The 18,036-nt window shown below is 44.1% G+C and overlaps 1 long non-coding RNA gene across 1 annotated transcript in view; it reads left to right on the top strand.

Moving 5' to 3' along the window:
- The first annotated feature begins 66 nt into the window (after window positions 1-66).
- The window catches only part of LOC114014932 (uncharacterized), a 54,878-nt gene continuing 36,908 nt past the window's right edge, over window positions 67-18,036 (top strand). The window contains exons 1-4 of the long non-coding RNA XR_008731996.1: window positions 67-5,711; window positions 6,345-6,476; window positions 9,079-9,201; window positions 9,315-9,401. This is a non-coding gene — a long non-coding RNA (uncharacterized LOC114014932). The remainder of the gene's footprint in view (window positions 5,712-6,344; window positions 6,477-9,078; window positions 9,202-9,314; window positions 9,402-18,036) is intronic.

The raw sequence follows: 18,036 nt of genomic DNA, 5'->3' as shown, positions 1-18,036 counted from the left end.
GTTGCCGAAGGCCCCGCGTTGCGGTCTGTGGGGGTGGGGCCCTGGCAGCACGGCGGCCTGTGGTGGGCCCGGGGCAGCGCTCCCGCAGTCTCCTTAGCGGCCGCGCCCCTTCTCCAGCGCGTTACCTTGAATTAACTCCCGAAACACACAAAGTACGTTTAGAGAGGAGGCGTTGTTTTATTCTGCGCAGGATGCGAGGTGGAAGATTTCCACAAGTCGAGCACACCTCCTAGGATTCTTTACCAGATATTTATACACAAAAGGTACAACTCTCCACCTCTCTAATACAATTATTCCGCCTATCTAATACATATTCATCGTGCTGAGCTCCCCAAGCCCGCGGCGCCTGCGTGGGAATTGTGCTGAGCAAGCAAGGTCTGCTGCGCCTGCGCGGGGGTCTTGGGGGGCCTTTGGTGGTCCTTTGGGGGCGAATAGCCCAGCTCGTTTGTCCTTTCGTGGTTGCGTGTCGTCTGAGGGCACCAGAGCTCTTGCTTACCGTGCCGACTTGTTGCTGAGAAGGTGGATGTCCTTGGCCGAGCCAGTCTGTAACCCTGAGAGGTTCCTCACCTGTAACACCGGCAGCTTTTCGCTCACTGCCCAGACTTCTGATATCTTAGGTATGCTTTACATATAACCTGAACGGTCCTTGGATACCACGTGTGCCACATTTCTGCAGAGATCTGTCCCTAAGTTCTCTTGAGCTGTTAGTTTGTTTTACCTAAATATTTAAAATATAACCAAATGTATGTCTATGAGGTAGGTTTCCCCCTTTGGAAGTTTCAAATACTGCATTCTCCCTTCCATTCAGAACACCAAGAAGTTGAATTAATATATTTCCATTTACCTTCCACAGAGTTTTTCCAACTTGTTTTTGTACTTGGCTGGGGGCATTCAACCTTTTTTGTCTCAGTTGTCATCACTGTCCCATATGTCTCTGTCTCTCCATCACAGGCCACAAGAGTCTTCATAATACCTGATACATTTCTGTCTCGTAAGTGTAACACATTTCCCCAGTTTTATTAGTCTGATCTGGTACATAAGTTCTATTTTGTGTCAAATAGCAAGTGCTATCTTCAGCTAGGGCCTTACTGAGAGCGACTATTAGAGTGTCCCTTAATGGGAAAATTCCCCATTCTAGAGGATTTTTACTAGATTTTGGCAATGGAAGGCATGTGGTTATACTCGTCACACTCTGTAATCATCTGAATCCTTGCTATAGGTTGGTGGTCCTTTCAAATCTATTCTTTTCAGGCCACATTCCCAAGATGTGTTCTTCTACCGCCCTTATTGCTGCCAGATTTGCCCATCGATTCCCAATTGCTTCAGGAGCATGCCCAAATTGATGGGCTTTACAGTGCATTATTGCCACTTGTTTAGGCAAACTTATGACCTGTAATAATTTTCTTATTAGTTCTCCATATTTAACTGGTGTTCCTTCTGACAAAAGGAGACCCCTTTCCTTCCAAATTGCTCCATGTGCATGGACTACTCTGAAAGCGTTTAGAATCTGTCCATATATTCACAGTCTTCCCTTCTGCTACTTGCAAGGCTCTTATTAGCACAATCAACTCCACCTTTTGAGCAGAAGTGTTAGCAGGAGGGGCTTTTGCTTCCAACTCATCTTCTCCAGAAATAACTGCGTTTTCTGCCCTTCAAATTCCATCAGTCACGTGGCTGCTCCTGTCTGTAAACAAATTCAAGTCAGCCGAATCCATAGGTATATTTTTCAGATCAATCCTACTTGAATATAGCTGTTCAATTGTTCTCTAACAATCATATTCCGATTTACTTTCCCCAGACAACAGTAGTAGAGTGGCTGGATTCAAAGTGAGTGTCATTCTCAGTTTCCACATCATGGAATGATGTGAACAACCAATGTTGTCCCCCTTTTTGTTTCAAAACTGTTGTCACCACATGATACCTGCACTGTTATTTTCTGTCCCAAAGTAAATTTTCTAGCTTCCTGTATGAATAGCATGGTCACAGCAACGGCACTTAAACAGGCAGGCCATCCTTTACTTGATCTAATTATTTGGAAAAATATTTTCCAAGAAAATCTTGGATCTTTTTCCAAGATCCAGTCCTTTGAACTAAAACTCCAAGTGCAATGTGCTGTCTTTCATTCACAAAAATCTCAAAAGGTTTTTCCAAATTAGGAAATCCTAATGCTGATGCTGACATCAGGGCTTGTTTTAACTGATGGAAAGCTGTCTGGCACTCTTTGAGTCCATTCAAGAAATTCTCCCGCACTTTTCATTGCCTCATAAAGGGGTTTTGCAATCAGTCCAAAGTTGACAATCCAAAGGCGACATCATCCGGCCGTTCCTAGAAATGCTCTCCATTCTCGTTTAGATAACATCTGGCAAATTGCCTCCTTTCTTTAGGGACCAAGGCTCCGTTGGCCTTGGGTAATGGTGAACCCCAAATAAATCACGGCCTTTTGTGCAATTTGTGCCTTTGAAACTCGTTATCCTGTGCTCCTAGAAAATTCAAAAGGTCAATAGCATATCCTATAGAATCCTCTAGTGTTTGTGTTCCCAGAAGGAGATCATCCACATACTGCAATAAAGTTATTTCTGTATCCTCCTTTTTCCACCCTTCTAATTCTCTGGCGAGTCCATTTCCAGAGATTGTTGGGCTATTCTTAAATCCCTGTGGAAGAATGGTCCAGCATAGCTGGGTCTTTCAACCAGTTTTTGGATTCTCTCACTCAAAGGCAAGTATCTTTTTACTTCCCAGCTCCACAGGGATGCAAAAGAAGGCACCTTTTTAAATCTAATACAGTAAACCATCCATCAATCTCTTTAATTGTTGTCAGTAAAGTATATGGGGTTTGCCACAACTGGGTGGACATCTGGCACAATTTGATTTACTGCCTTCAAGTCTTGGACCAATCTATATTCATTCAAATCAGGTTTCTTTACCAGCAAAATTGGGGTGTTATACTCTGATTGGCATTCTCATGGTAGTCCACGAGTCATGAAATTTTCTCTTAAAGGCTCTAAACCCCTTCTTACTTCTAGCTTAATAGAATATTGCTTTTGTTTTACCAGTTGTGCTCCAGGTTTTAATGGGATGATTACCAGTTCAGCTATGTCAGAGTGTCCTGGGATCCTGGAGGACCATACCAGAGGGTTTACTGCATTCAGTAGCTCTTCCAGGATCATTTCAGGTTCTGGAGTTTCTTGTTTCCTGTAACATAAACACTTGTGCTTCCAGGCCTTTCTCTTCTGGTGTTTGAACCTGTATATTCCTTTTTCAAAAACAGTTCATGCACTTAGTTTACTGAGTAAATCTCTTTCCAACAAAGGCATCAGGCAGTCAGGAATGTATAGAAATTTATGAGTAAAGACTTTGCTTCCAATTCTACACTTATTTGGTTGGAAGAATGGCCTCACCTCCTTTTTCCTCTATGGCTTAAATAATACATAGATTTTGTCTGCTCAATTTACCTTTACAGGTTGTTAATACTGAACAAGCTGCCCCTGTATCTATTAAAAAATCTATTTTCTCCTCCCCCAACTTTAAGGTAACCAGGGGTTCTGTTGGGGAAACTTTTGATTCATCCCCCAGTCCTGTCAATCTGAATCTTGATCCAGGGTAAGCAATTCTGCCACCTCAGGATTCTCCTGTGTCCTTACAAAATTTATTGGAAATTGATTTTGAGGGCATTCCCCCTTCCAATGCCCTTTTTGTTTACAAAAAGCATGCTGGTCTCTATCCAAAGGTAGGCTAACCCCAGCTCTGAAGGGGGTCCCGTTATTTTTTCCCATAGGAGGGTGACTTGGCCTGCCTCCTTCATTTTGTCTTCTCCTATTTTGATTGCCTTCTGCTATTGCTGCAGCCAATACTTGAGATTTTCTGTTTTCCTTCTTAACCTGATCTTTCTCCTGTCATTTCTTCTCTTCCTCTCTACTGTTGTACACTTTCCATGTTACCTCTAATAACTTATTGACAGATCCTGCATCTGCTCCCTCTGTCTTTTGCCATTTCCTCCTAATGTCAGGATTCAACTGTCCCACAAACAGAGTCACAAATGTCAGTGCATCAGTTTCCCTCTCTGGATCCAAATCTGTCCATTTCCTAGCCACTTTGCATAATCACTCAAGGAAAGCTGATGCAGTTTCATCTTGTACCACCTGATATAATTCTGAAAAAAAAAAATCATTTTCAGTATCACATTCTTTACACCGAATAATATCAGTCTCTGATATTCACTCAGCAATAATCTTTGTGCCTGATTGTTAGGGTCCCAGTTGGGGTTGGTGGTGGGAAAATCATCCTCAAGTCTTCCTGCCTATGCATCCTGAGCATGAACCCTTTCTGCTTCTTCCCCTTGATCACTACCTCCCTGAATGTTTTCCTGTCTTGGAGACACTAACAGTTCTACATCATCTTCCTTCTCTACCAGTTCCTTATACTTTTCGTATCTTTTACCAATATATTACATGCAGAACAACAACATCTAAGCGGTTTGTCTTGAACTTGTTCTAAAGCCAAAACATTTTAATCTTTTGTTATCAATCCACAGTCCATTCTGCTCTTATAATTCGTTTACAATGTAAGAAAGAAATCCACGTGCTTCATCTCATTTTCCTTCCCTTCTACAAAACAACATCAATTTGTTATAGTATTATAATTCAAATTTCCATTCGTTGACCACTTCTCTTGGTCTTCCAATATGTATACCGGCCACCATTTGTTACAATATTCTGTGAACTTTTTATGTGTTAACAGATCACCTCCAAACATATTCCAGTGTTCCAAAATACAACCCAGTGGGGAAACCTTCAGTATTCCCCCTCGCTCAGAAGAAGTCAAGTTTTCCATTTGTAAATATTTTCCAATATGTCACAACAGTCCTTTAAAATTGCCAATAATGGAACAAATACAAGTACACCAAGCCAAAACCTAATTCTGCCTGCTCCAGTATCACCATACTAACACAGGAGAATACTATCAAGTAGCAGCTGCAATGACTACCAATTTGTACCTTCAATGGGTACGCCTTACTTGGGGAATATCAGAATAACAATGTCTCTATCCCAGTTTCAATCGCTCACTTATCACCACCAGGGAATTGCAAGGGGAGTTCCCAGAAAAATCCTCTGCTGTGCCCTGGAGTCCAGCTCGTGATACCTGCAGCAGTAGCAAGTGTCGATCAAAGTCCGGTCTCAAAAGCAGAGTCCCATCTGGGGTGCCAAAATTGTTACCTTGAATCCAGAATGACTCCCGAAACACACAAAGTATGTTTAGAGAGGAGGCGTTGTTTTATTCTGCGCAGGATGCGAGGTGGAAGATTTCCACAAGTCGAGCACACCTCCTAGGATTCTTTACCAGATATTTATACACAAAAGGTACAACTCTCCACCTCTCTAATACAATTATTCCGCCTATCTAATACATATTCATCGTGCTGAGCTCCCCAAGCCCGCGGCGCCTGCGTGGGAATTGTGCTGAGCAAGCAAGGTCTGCTGCGCCTGCGCGGGGGTCTTGGGGGGCCTTTGGTGGTCCTTTGGGGGCGAATAGCCCAGCTCGTTTGTCCTTTCGTGGTTGCGTGTCGTCTGAGGGCACCAGAGCTCTTGCTTACCGTGCCGACTTGTTGCTGAGAAGGTGGATGTCCTTGGCCGAGCCAGTCTGTAACCCTGAGAGGTTCCTCACCTGTAACACCGGCAGCTTTTCGCTCACTGCCCAGACTTCTGATATCTTAGGTATGCTTTACATATAACCTGAACGGTCCTTGGATACCACGTGTGCCACATTTCTGCAGAGATCTGTCCCTAAGTTCTCTTGAGCTGTTAGTTTGTTTTACCTAAATATTTAAAATATAACTAAACATATGTCTATGAGGTAACAAGTGGACGCCAGCCCAGCAACGTGAAGGACTCGTGCATGGTGTCTTTCCATGCCCCAGGGCAGGCCAATGCCTTGAACCATCCCTGCTGTATGTTGTGGGGTGCTGGGTGCCGGGTGCTGGTGCTTCCCAGTGCTGCAGCTTGTGAGAAAAATTCACAAGCCTTCATCAGCATCATCACAAGGCTTCATTAGTAGTCTTTTTGGGGCTGCTGATGTCTCACAAATGAACCTTTCCCAGTATGCTCTGAAGAAGTTGCAACTCTTCACACCGTGAATGTGCGTTCACAGATAGTATATACTGCAGCATACATTTAAATTTGTTACCGTATCTTGTAAGAAGTGAGGGCTTCTCAGACCTCTTCCAGGGGTCATCTGCCCTCTCCTGCAGTCTTCTTAGGTGGCTTCAAGATGAGAGGAGGAATGTTAGACTGTATTTTTCACAGGGCTTAGGTGACAGATGAATAATGTATTGTGTGGTCCCATTTCAGTGCCCACTCAGGACTTTCCACTGTGGGAATAGGCTGCGTTTTACTACAGCTCCACTGGAAGGCTGGTAAAGGCAAAAGGAGAAGCCGGGTGTACGGTGGAAGTACACCTGCATAACCAGAGCGGTGGAAGAGGTAAGATACAGATAAAGACACTTTTTGCCTTCGTGCAATAGAAAAGAGCCACCCAGTTTTATTTCATGTTCCCAAGTGTCTTTCTGGGGGATTTAGTGCACACAGGCACCTAGAAGGTGCACCCTGGGCAGATAACCCCCCTGCAGAGCTGGCGGCGGTGGACTGAGGGGGGGTTACAGGGGAGAGGACTCCAGCAGGTGTCACCCGCACTTAGCAAAAAGCAGCTGCTGGGAAGATGTTCTCCATTCGCCTGACCTCTAGAGGTTTTAAATCATATCATTCAGATTCATAAAATAGTGTCAGGTTTTGTTGTTGTTTATTGTGCTGAGTCTGAAAAGCAAAGTGATACAGCAGTAAAGGGAGCAGCCATCCACCGCTGTTCATGACAGGTCAGCCAGAACCCTACGTTTCCTAGATATTAAATCTCCATCCCACAGAGGACAGTTAGAACAGATCAGAGATGATGAAGACTAAATTAAGGATGCTGAAGGGGGCCCACAGGGCTCCTACATAAACACTAATCTCTGCAGCTTTTCCTTCTCTTAGGTTGCTGCCTTCCTGCCACTGCAGGATTCTTGCGTTATAATCTGTGGGGTTTGTGTTTCCTGGTATTAAATGAGTTAAGGCGTGGGACCTATGGGACCTCTCATGTCTCAAGAGACACAGTACTCTAACGCATCTTACTCAGAGGCTGGTCTACATGTCTAGCTTCACCTGCTATTTTACTGAAATTAATTTACTTACATTGAATAGTGCTTTCCCATAACATAAAAATAAAAGCAGAAGGAATAGATTACTGCCTGTTTTTTTTCTTTTAGTTATTAACAGAAAGTAGGATTAGGAAAATATAGTGTGCCTCATTAGTTGAAGGAAGGGCTCCAAATTTAGTCCCCGTTAAATGCGTTAAAAATCCCTGTATTACATTATCCTTTATTTCATTATTGGGCTTTCCCGGTAAATGTCATTTTATTGCTGAAGTGTCCCCTGATGAACTACTATGTGGCCTTTTTACAGTACTTGCATAAAAGCATGCCTCAAACTTGCTTCCCTCATTCTTGCAAGGCAGCCTATTGTTTTAGATAGGATTATTCATGCAAGGCAGATTAATTCACCTACAGGAAAAAACCCCATGGTGGGTGCCTCATCTAAAGGAGTTCCCTGTGGAGCAGAAGAGCAGTTAGAGTTACTCAAACTGCTTATAGCGGAATCTGGGAAAATCTGGTTTGTTATGATAGGAATGGAAATCCACAACAAGGACACAACTCCAATGCAATCAGAGACAGCAGTAACCCAAACCTTGGCCTGAACTGCCTGCTCTGGTAGGGTAAGAGAGGAATGATGCTGTTGTCTTTGTGCCATAATAATCCCGAACCAAGCAGGAAATGTTAAATAGTACAGATGTGCGGGAGGTTTTGCAGCGCAGCACACATTTCCTCCCTTTGACCTGTGCTGCTGGCCAAAATTCAGGGTCTTGCTGGTTGATCAGATGGGAGGAGGAGTGAAGAGGGGTATTTCTGATGTATTTCTGTTTGCTTGCAAAATGCTCCCAGCCCTTTTTTCCTGAACACAGAAGAAATCACGCAGTTGAGAGCCAGTTTCCTTCCTTATAGCTCCAGACCTGCTCCAGGCAGCAGCGTGACCCCAAATCCCTCTGTTTCTTGTATTCAGTCCAGGTTTTATATCAATGATTGTTCAGGCTCTTTGAAGTTTCCGTTCCCTGCCTGTTTCAATATGCTGTCTTTCTGTCTCCTCTTCCACCTGAACTGTATTGTCCATCCACACATAACCTTCTTTCCTTTTAATATCCTACCCAAAACTGTCCTCCCAGAGCCTTCAGGTACTTCAGCATTCTTGCATCATGGGTGGAAATAGACTTAATGTCTCCTTCAGCTACCCTAAATAAAGGAATGCAGTTAAACCTACCAATTTCAAGAATGTTTAACCCAACCTATAAAAATAAAAGCCTAATGCAGTGTTGCCCTGAGGTTTTCATCTTACTGAAGACTCCTCTAGAAAATGCTGTGAAGTTTATAAGTAATGGCATAGAAATAATAGGGAGTACATCATTCAAAAAACCCAGAGTATTTTGCAAAAGACGTCAATAGATACGAAATAGATTTCCTTTTTCCGGTAGCAACCATAACACATAATACTGCAGCTTTCAGTCCAAAGATTCAGTTGTGGCATGAAAAGTTAAGTAAGAGTCTTTACTAAAGTTGCTGAAAAGGAGAAGTAAAAAGCATAACATGACCTCCGTCAGCGTGTAACATCTTAGAGGCTGGGATCATTTTTTCTGTTCTGTGTGCCACCCTTTAAAAACTCAGGGCCTCGCCTGGGCCTGGTGGTCAGTGATATTACAGTAATACGCAGGCACAGTGTCCATAGGTGTGTAAAGTAGCACAGAGTGGCCTTCAAGAAGGTCAAGAGACGAGGATTTACCTAACTGATCCTGCGCCACTGGAACTGATGACAAAGCACCTAGCGCTTTTAATAAAGGATCAAACCTACACAAGTGGACAGATACAGTTCTGAAACATGTGGTTTGGCACAGGACACTTCTTGGCTCCTAAACACTTATTTCAATCTGATGTCTTCCCACCAGCACAGGTTAAGCAGCTGCAGCCATCAAGGAGAAAGAGAAATCATGGGCTACCAGCACTTCCGGAATCTCAATGGAGATGCATGTTTTATCAACCAGTAATTTGGAGAAAAGTTATGTTCCCAGGTAGCTTGATCCAATCTGTTATTTTTTAATTATATGAACAGTTTGGTGTGGTGAGAGCAGGGCAGCTGCTCAGTGTAGGTCTCAGCCTCATTAATCTAAAATTGTGCTTGCAGTGGAAGCCAAACTCCTGAGTTGAATAGGATGAGAAGTGGTTGTGGAGTTTGGAATCTCTTCCATGGCCAGACTTCCTCAGGAAAATGGTGAGTTGCCTTGCATACATACTAATACCTAGGGCTTGACCCAGCAAAAGCAGTTGAGAGAATTAACCTATGATTGTAAGCGGATTGCTTGCTCTGTGTTATTACAGAGCCATTTTCCTTAGTCAACCTCAAAACACTTTACAAAGGAGATTGCTTACCAATGATGAATAGTTTAACGTGTACAGTTCTTTTCTCCTTCACAGCACTTGAGTATCAATGCATCTTCTTGTTCCTCTGATAAAATGTGTAAGTTAATGTTATGATTATCTTTTTGAGTGGAAAAAATTGAGCCCTGTGTGTAGGACTGGGGAGGGGGAATTCCTCCCTCCTTTGGTCCTATCTTGATGGCCTTTGCTTGTACCTAGTGTCAGTTGCAAAAAGTACCTTATTTTGTAGGTCTTTGATCAGCCTGCTGGTTAGCTAAATATATACCTGTGGGGAGATAATTACATGCTATCAATAGTAAAGTGTAGTAAAATAATTTACGTTAATTAAAACACTTGCAAAACCAAAGCAAGAATTTTCGCTAAGATAAATCTGCTGCAGTGACACCTGTATCTGAGACTGCCTGCTTCCTGTAGACAAACATGAAAATAAAACCAGGCACCAGGAAAAAACAGTTTCTTCGTGCTAAAAAGAGGAAAGACATGTACCCACTGGGAAATCTATGGTGGTACCAATCCAGAAGGGCAGGGGTGAACACGTCTTCCATCTGTGCAAGCAGATCTGACTTCATGAGTGTAGAGAAGATTGGTGTGATGAGTCCCACCTTATCAGTGTGTCTATTTGGCTAAGTGTGAGTGGCCCAGCAGGAGGGTTGTACAAATAGGCCCCATATTATTGGGGGAGGATTTGAAGACTAATTAAATAGTGTGAGAGAGGCTTAAAAAATCACCTTGTTACCATTTTTCAATCCACTGTCAGTTGCTCCAGCACAATCCTTGTACTTTTCCTCTCTTCCCACTCTTAATGTCTGATGAAAATACTCAGCACTTTCATAGCCTTGTGTGGAAATTGTCTATCTGACCTTCCCAGCTGAAGCAGTCAATGGCTATTCTCCCTCTGCTACCTTGTATCTTGGAAGAAGCTCAGTTGCTGACCCAAAGGCACTGGTGGGTCTGGGACATTATTGTTTCCACAGCCCTGTGGCACCGCTTGATGTTGCTTCCTGCAGATCTCAGGCTGCAGCCAGTCTCCAGTTCAACCCAGTGCATCTCTCCATTGAGCACTTCTGGAAGGGCTTGTATCCCAGGGTTTTTCTTTCTTCCTGATGGCTGCAGTCACTTAACCTGTGATATCAAGAAGACATCAGATTGAATTAAGTGCTTAGGAGCCAAGAACCACGACTGTTTTATTTAGACCTCATTTTTTACCAGTGGGTAAGCTAAGCATCTTCTTAGAAGACACAAAGGAATCAGGAGGTTTGTAGGGCTGCAATGGGAGAGCCACAGCTCAGCCCCCACCATCCAGTTGTCTCTCAATACATATGTAGTCCAGGACTTCCAGTTGGTACTTGCACATCCAGAGAGTTAGGCCCTGCCTCTTTCTCCAATCAACAGGTGCAGTCACCATTGCTGGATTCATGGCTGTGTTTGATTAGTTGGTGAGTGAGTTGGTAAGATACCTGCTGCTCCATCTGTTCTCCCTTTTCTCAGCGCTTGTCTGTGGTGCAGCAATGGATGCATGCATGTTTGTTTGCATCATTCTCTCCTCACACCTCTCCTCGCACGTATCTCTGTGATTTTGTTGTCATACTTCACTCACAAATATCAATGCTTTTGCACTCCCTCTCCATCTTGCACCAGATAGAATTCTAGCTTTTTGCAAGGTAGTGGAAGTGGCAAAACAGATCTGTCTAATCAGGCTCACTCAGTGGCCATGTTATCCTATACAGTCGGCAAGAAAGGAGCTTAAAGCCAGGGTGAGAAAGAGATTCCTCTCTAAAGATCAGCTAAGACTGGGGTGGGATTTCAGCCATGCGACTCTGACATTCAAGCAGGGCACGTGGGCACCCCCCTTCCCTCTCCTGCTCTGCAGTGTGAATGGGGAGGGACCACAGCAGGCTGGGACAGGGGAGCCAAGCTGCAGCAGGAAGTATTCAGATGTATTTAATTTCTTTCAGGGTGACCTTTAACAGGTGTGGATTTACTGGTAGGGAGAGGAGAGGGAAGTAAGCAAGGGATTAAGGGGACTTTACCCTCCCTCCACTTTAAGCACCAGCTTGCACAGCATTCCAGTACTGTGAGATGCAGTTTGTGGCTGTATGGCTTTATATCTTCTGCCTCCCTCGGTTTTGGTCAGGGTTGCTGGCTGCCCCTGCTCTGTAGCACTACTGGGGATTCAACACATGGCATGCCGTACTGCCAGGTATCTCAGATACAAATCTGGGGTGCCGGGTAGAGGAGAAAAATCACCCTGTTACCTGCAGGAATTGGGATTTAACCTATAGTGGAAGTGCACAGTTCAGGCAGACAGAAGGGAGGGGTGTGTGGTACGTTCCCTGGGTGACATTGCCCGGAGATCTTTTCTTGTTCTAGTGCTGCTGCATGCTGTTGAACAGCTGCTTTCCTCTAACCCAGTGTCTGCTGCAGTTCGGTGATGGATTAAGGCAACTCTCCATTTTCCTTATCCCTCTCCAAGGGGAGTTGTAAAGTTTAATTAATTACATTTTGTAAAACATGATGAGATTCTTGGATGATAAATGCTATACAAATGTAGAGGTTTTTTAATGAGCACTGTATGACGGCTGCAACAAAATGCTTGTTTATTCAAACTGATCTAAGCTGCAAAAAATCCTCGCCCCGCTGCTACCAGACATGTTGCCAAGCACTCTGTCTTTCATGGGCTATTTGATTTGAGGGTCCCAAGGTGCTTTTTGAAACTTCAGCAAAATAAAAAGGCAAGGAGTATATGTATATATCTGTATTTTACAGATCTTTTCCTTTATATGTGCAGTTTAGATTATACAACAATATCACTTAGCAATAGGGAAGGGAAAGATCAGTTAACAGTGTGGCTAGATGCTGTGGCTGTGTGGCAGGGGTATGTATACCTGTTGTAGTTTTGCCTGGCCTTGTCAGGCACCAGAGTTCTGGCACCATGTATTTTGTGTTTTGCAGGTTCCCCATGGCTGTGGGTAGGTGAAATCAAGCCTGGCTGCAGCTTCTCTGGTCCTCCCTCCCAAGCAAACAAGGTTAAAATGAAGTCTGGGAATGTCTGTCTTTGTTGCAGAGCACATTGTAAGCCTGCTCACAGGACTAAAGGTAGTTTCCATAATTAAAAATGCAGCCTGCTGTAAGTGCAAGCAGGGTGCCATTTCTTTTGCTGGAATTCAGTCAGGAATAAAGTAATTTCTTGAGCTTACAGATCTGCCTTGGGCTACTTGGTGGCTAGAACTTCAGGCTTACACCTCCAGAAAGCTGTTTCTGCTGTTATCACAATGCTGAAGCATCAGATCACCAGTGAATGGAGGAGAGATAAGACTTGAAGCAGTGTTTAAAGCAGAGCCTGAAAGAAGCAGTCTGTAGATTCCACCCAGTGATGGCACAGCCCAGTCCTACCCAGCTTCTGGGATCCAAGGATGCTCTCAGCAGAGGCTGCTATGGTTTCTGGCATGGGTGTTATGGGGCTGAAATGGTGGCAGCAATCCATCAGAGCCCCCTGTACTTCATCTGCACTACCGTTTCCTTAAAGCTGCTGCTTTGCAAAATTTACCTCTTCTGGACCTTTTATAATCTCTGTTTCTTTTGGCCAGCTGGAGTTTCCCTTAAGGGGAGAAGAAGAGGTGGAGAATGGCCTCTGTGTAGATATTGGCTGGCTGTGCCGGGAAGGAAAAAGAACACACAAGAAATGAGCTGTTGAACCCATGGTGATATGAGAGGGATAAGTGAGACATTTGAGGGAATAACCAACCAATCAACCAATCTCTCAAGCAATTTGTCTTTCCTCATTATAAAGCAACACCATAGTGGGAGAGATGTAGGGCCATTCTTCAGAAGATTTATTGCCCTGTAGCATCTGCATGAGAAAACTCTAAGTGCTGAGTAGAGCAGGAAATTGGAAGTAGATTGCACAACCTGCAATTCAACAAAGTTCTCGGATCTTCTGTGGAAAGAGAATGCTGGAGTTTCAGAGCTGGCTCTAGCTTGTAAGGCTTTCTCAGTCCTGGGAGAAGAACCAGTGTAGGTTTGGTTAGAGCTGATGGAGGCTTTGTCATTTACGGGTCTAGTAAGAGCATCCCAGAGTGCTGCTTTAACCAGCACAAAGGAAAATACCTCCCAGTGCTGTGACAGATCTAACTGTGCCTAAGATTAGTGAAGCAAATGCACTTACACAAACTATTGGAGTTTACAGGACCTCTGACAAGAGAGGGGTGCCTCTGTTTCCTGCCTGTGAACATATCTCTTTACAGCCCTCTGTATGTACAGCATTTTCTCAGAAACCAGCCTCAGGGACAATTATGCATTAATAGCTACTTCTTTCAGAAGCAGCCAGCCCTGCTCCTGAGAAACAGCTATTTTCAGGCAGTCTTGTTCCTGAGGAACTGCTATTTTTAGTGAGTTCTATTTCTGAGGCAAAAAAAGAGAAGAAGCCGTTTCTGTATCCCTCCACCATGGTCCAGACCCACTGGCTGTGGTTGACTTGCATTTTGCAGGAAACATTTCCTCTTTACATCTCAGTAGCCTGAGGAAAGTGGTTCTCCAGCCATTACAGAAAGTGGCAATCCGAGCTGGGGCTAATTATGCAGGGAGGACTTGTGGGAGGCAAAACTGTGCTCACATACTATAGATTCCATTAGAACGAGTAGGGAGATGTAATGGAGCTCTCCTGGGAGATGCAGGACTTTTAGATACCTAATTTGGAAGTCCGTTCTGGTATCCTTTTTCAACATCCCAAGAGTAATGATTAATCCTGTACTCCAGGTTTCTCTGAATCAGTTTGTAGCTGTAGTAAATATGGGCTGAACATGGTAACGTCATTGATGCTATGGGTAGATTACTTGAGGCAAGAGAAACTCAGGTTTTGTGGTCATTAACTCACGATGCACAATCATCTGGCAGCGATTTCAACTCAGGAATCTGCAGATGAGATAAAAGAGGCTCCATCAGAGCTGAGGAATGTGGTGTTTTGCAATATAAATGTCTAATATGCTCAAGGCCCCATAAATGCACCCCAGCAATGCTGTGCATTCCTGCAGCATCCCAACAGCATGGACCTGGACATCTTCCGTATGTTCTTGCGGCCATGGCCTTTCAAGGGGCATTCTGTAGATGCAACCATACAAAAATTCCAGTAATATCTTTTTGTTATTCATAGATTTAATGCTAATATTGGTGTCCTGACACAAGGGTGAAGGGATTCTCGCCATGCTGAAGCTGTCCTCAATTTCAGCAGAGCCTGTGCAAAGTTCGTCTCGGGTATGTTACGATCTCTTCCCTGCAGCTACTTCTGCCTCTGATAGGTGCGTGACTGAAGGTAACAGGTTTGGATAACAGTGGTATCAGCAAAGAACATACATTGGAACTGTGTCTTGGCAGGTTTGTATATACTAGCAGGTCTTTCCTTGGCAGGGCGTTGCTATCTGGATTCAACAAAATCAGCAGCTTTAGTCTCTGAACAGGGTCACAACAGTATTGAAAAAAAGCTGCCCGTCCTTGCTCCGGCACCATTTGCTCAGGGGCGGCTTTCTAAAGACTCTGGTGTGTGTGTGGTCTGAAGGTCATTCTTTCTCGGAGAGAGGCTCTTCTTTCCTGTCTGAGTGAAAAGGGGAGGCTGTTAGCAGTTCAGCGCTGTAAGCAGTTTCCCTTTGCTCTTGTGCAGGCAATACTGATGAACTTGGTCTCTAAGTGAAGATTATTTATCTTGTTTTTAACCCTCTGCAGGAGAGAAACCTGGTTGTGTTGGTCCTGCAAAATCAGACACTGCCCCCACCCCTCTTTTTTTTAAATATTCCTCCTATTCTCTCATCTCCAGGAAAAGTCATTATCTCTGGACCGTTTCTTGAAACCCAATTGCCTTTGTATTCTGGTCATAAGCAGAGCATTGTTCAAAGTGCGAGCGAGTTGTGGCTGCTTTTATCACAACGAGAGCCCATTATTGGCACTTTTCCCTTTTTACTGCTTCACTAGAGAAAGGCAGGCGAAAAATGGGACAGAAATCTAGGAAATGAAGGGTAATTTACAGTTCACAAAGGAGCAGTAAAAATTAATTAGCTGTCTGAGGATCCATTCCGACCTGGGCCGTGGAGTTTGTGCCAGCTCTTTGCATTGCATAAACTGTGCTGTGCTAGGCTGCTGAGATCAGGCTTGTGCTGTGAAATTAAGGCTCTTTGCTGAGGTAGAAGTCCTTTGGGGCATGCAAAATGTGTATGCACACCTAATTTGGTGTGCCAAAGAGACATGATGGTGCATATAACTCAGGTCATTACATGCTCAACTGGCTACTTATGACGTTCACTATTAGTTGTCACAGTAACTGCTCATGTAAATTACGGATGCAGTTATCCACATAATTTAACACCGAGCTCCTTTGAAAATCCAGGCCTAATTTCTCCTCCTTTTCTGTGTTGGTGTCTGCATGAATGCAACATGCTTATACACCATATCTGCCAATTCCAAAGGGGCTCAGAGCCGCAGAGGGACTGGAGAGGTGACAAGACACTGGCCCAGCTGGGCTATGGGCCAGTTTGGTTCTGCTGTGGGATGCGGGAACTGAGCAACTCCAGCATCTTGCCAATCATGTTGCCAGCCCTTCAGTCAAGCCTGAGATCCCCACCTGGAGAAAGAACTTCACAAATCAGAAATGTCCTAAATTGGATCCTTTTTTGGTGCATAATTTTCAAAACTGTAATTTCCATTTGAGAACTATTTGTCCTGATCCTGAGCGTCAGCTGAACTCATTTTTTTCCCTGTAGTTTAATTTAGGCAGCAGATGCCATCAGAATGTTAATGCCTTCTTAATTCTCACCTACATGCTTTTATTCTTATTAATTTGTTATCTGGGGCTTTAATATTCTATTTTTTTCCTGCTTTGATCAGTTGAAATAATTTGATGGCAGCATTTCAACAGGGCTTGCAATGGGAAAGTGTGTAATGGTGCATCACCAATGTATGTTGCTGTGTATCCTGCAGCGTGCTCAGCTGTTGTACTGTGAGAGCATGAATCATGTGATGTTTTTAGGTGATTATAGATGAGGCCTTACTTATCCCTGCTGTGAATAACTAGAGAGAGAACAAGCTTTAAGGACTGTTTCCCTGGTTCAGGATTTTGCCCAGTGCAATCTAAGGGCTGGTGATCCAGGAGTGTGATCCCAGCCTGTGGAAGTGCAACTGAGCTTGCATCCAACGTGCTTGGACAGCTGCCCAGCCACAGCGGATGCTTTCAGTCAGCACCCTTAAACCAGTGGTATGGGGCAGTGATGGAGGTGTACCCACAGGATTCTCTGTTCTCAGCTCAGGGGTTTAGGGATGGTGCTTCCTAAATAAGAGCCGCAGGGAGTGGGGCAGGGACCTTTCCCAGCTGGGATGCAGTGCTGGAGGACGTCACCTTCCAGGACTGGAGGTCAGCAGGAGCTCTTTGCAGAGAAATGGGGATGGATGGGTTCATTGCTGCTCCCCAGCCGATACCAGATCCAACTGCACGGGAGTGTCTCTGTTGCTTGGGTGCAGGGAAGCAGCAGGTTCGGCTTCTGAGACAGGTGTAGCGAATGTTACCTAGGAAAGGATGTTTCAAGCTGTGCAGAAGTAACAACAATAAAGTTAAGGAGTGTCAGAGAAAATGAACGGTTTTACTAACTTAATCGTAACAGTTCTGCTTAAAGAAAGAGGAAGAAAATTGCCCAAGTCCCAGACAGTTTCTCAGTCAGTGTGGTTTACTCCCTCCTGGCAGCAGAGAGACGGGACATCTTGCCAGACTTTACTGGCTACTGTGGTACAACTTCAACAAGCAAAGAAGCCATTTTTCCCACTAGAGAATGTGAATGATCCGAATCCACCTACCAGGCGGTAAATAACTAGAGGGAGAGTGGAACTATTTGTCCTTTTACGTTATGACAAAACTCCACTCTTGATGCACTCACACATAGGTTTGGGGTAGGCAACTGAAAGGTTATTTTATCACAACTGAAAGATAAAATATGAGATTTTCTAGACACTGTCCCTGTTGTGAGAGAAAAGACAAGAGAAGGAAAGGGATGAGGATGAATCAGCATTTTACTATGTTGCTTCTCAAGCCCAGTGTCTACCATGTTGTCCAAAATGTGCATACTTGGTGCTCTAAATTGGGTTTACCTACCTTTACACTATTAAGTTTGTCCTAGCAAATCTAAGTCTGTGGGCTTGCAAAAACATCTTTTCCTAATGCCACTGGCTCAATTTTGGGAGAGGCTAGTTCAGGAGTAAGGGTGTGACTTTCTGTGTGCTTGTTATTGCTTGTTATTTAGGGGATGGAATATGTCTTGGGTTGTCCCCCAGTCTTTCTGGGAAAAGCATGGGTCCAGGTTCTGTTTTATCCCTCCAGTACTATTTGCAGATACCAGAGGGTCAGAGCAAACATCTCTTTTCATTGGATACTACCTACAGGATGAGGGGTGCTGAAAGTTGCAAAGTCACATGTTTGGCTTTTAATAGCATCGCAA

Source organism: Falco cherrug, chromosome 4, assembly GCF_023634085.1.
Source record: "Falco cherrug isolate bFalChe1 chromosome 4, bFalChe1.pri, whole genome shotgun sequence".
Classification (NCBI taxonomy): domain Eukaryota; kingdom Metazoa; phylum Chordata; class Aves; order Falconiformes; family Falconidae; genus Falco; species Falco cherrug.
This window is presented reverse-complemented; position numbering and strand designations above follow the sequence as displayed.